Below are 842 nucleotides of genomic sequence, written 5' to 3'. Positions count from 1 at the left end.
GAACGCGCTGCGGACGCGCTGCAGCCCGACTGCGGGGGCTTCCCACGGACCCTTTGCTCGGTCACAGCACGGAGGCCAGAGGGGTGCTTCACAGCCGCCAGTGTCCATCAGCTGCCCCAGGCCAGCCTTCTCGGTCCACACGGGAGTCTCGAAAACAGATGCCATTCGGCCCAAGCCAGGGAGGGATCACCCCCTGCTAGTGGGGGAAACTGTTTCCTTAACAGGTAAAGCCCTTAGGCTCAGGGAGTGCCATTCTGTCACGTCTCAGGAAAATCATCGACGAAGAGTCGAGGAATATACTGTCCCCCCGTACTGAGCTGGCTTTGTGAACTAGGCAACTACTCCCATGCTTGACCCCTTAACGCACTTCTCCCCTCAGGAATCCTTCCAAACCTCGGATACCACCCTCAGCTGAAATCACTCCTCTGGACTCCACCGAATTCGCACACACACCCCCACACCCCGCGGCCTCTGTGTGCTGTCCCTCCCACCGAATGGGGACCGCTGTGCCAAAGGTCTGGGTTTTACCCTCCTCTTGGGCACATCACCCACCCTGGTCCGGGGCACGTAGTGAGCTGCATGTTTGCTGGTATGTTTGTTAATGTGCATGTATATCCCCAGATGGGAGGGATCGGACATACCGAGTGGACTTCCTGTGAAAATGCCTCGACTAATCTGAGAGACGGACAGGAGAGGGATCCCTCTTCTGAGCACACAGCCAGGCGGGCACTTTGCCCACCCCCACCTCCCTCCACACCACCTGCCCTCCCTGCTGCCCAAAACTCGGCCCACGGCTCCCCTCTGGTGGCTCCTCGGGGTAATAACAGAGACGCACAGGGAGA

The sequence above is a fragment of the Canis aureus genome, chromosome 12, assembly GCF_053574225.1.
Source record: "Canis aureus isolate CA01 chromosome 12, VMU_Caureus_v.1.0, whole genome shotgun sequence".
NCBI lineage: Eukaryota > Metazoa > Chordata > Mammalia > Carnivora > Canidae > Canis > Canis aureus.
This window is presented reverse-complemented; position numbering follows the sequence as displayed.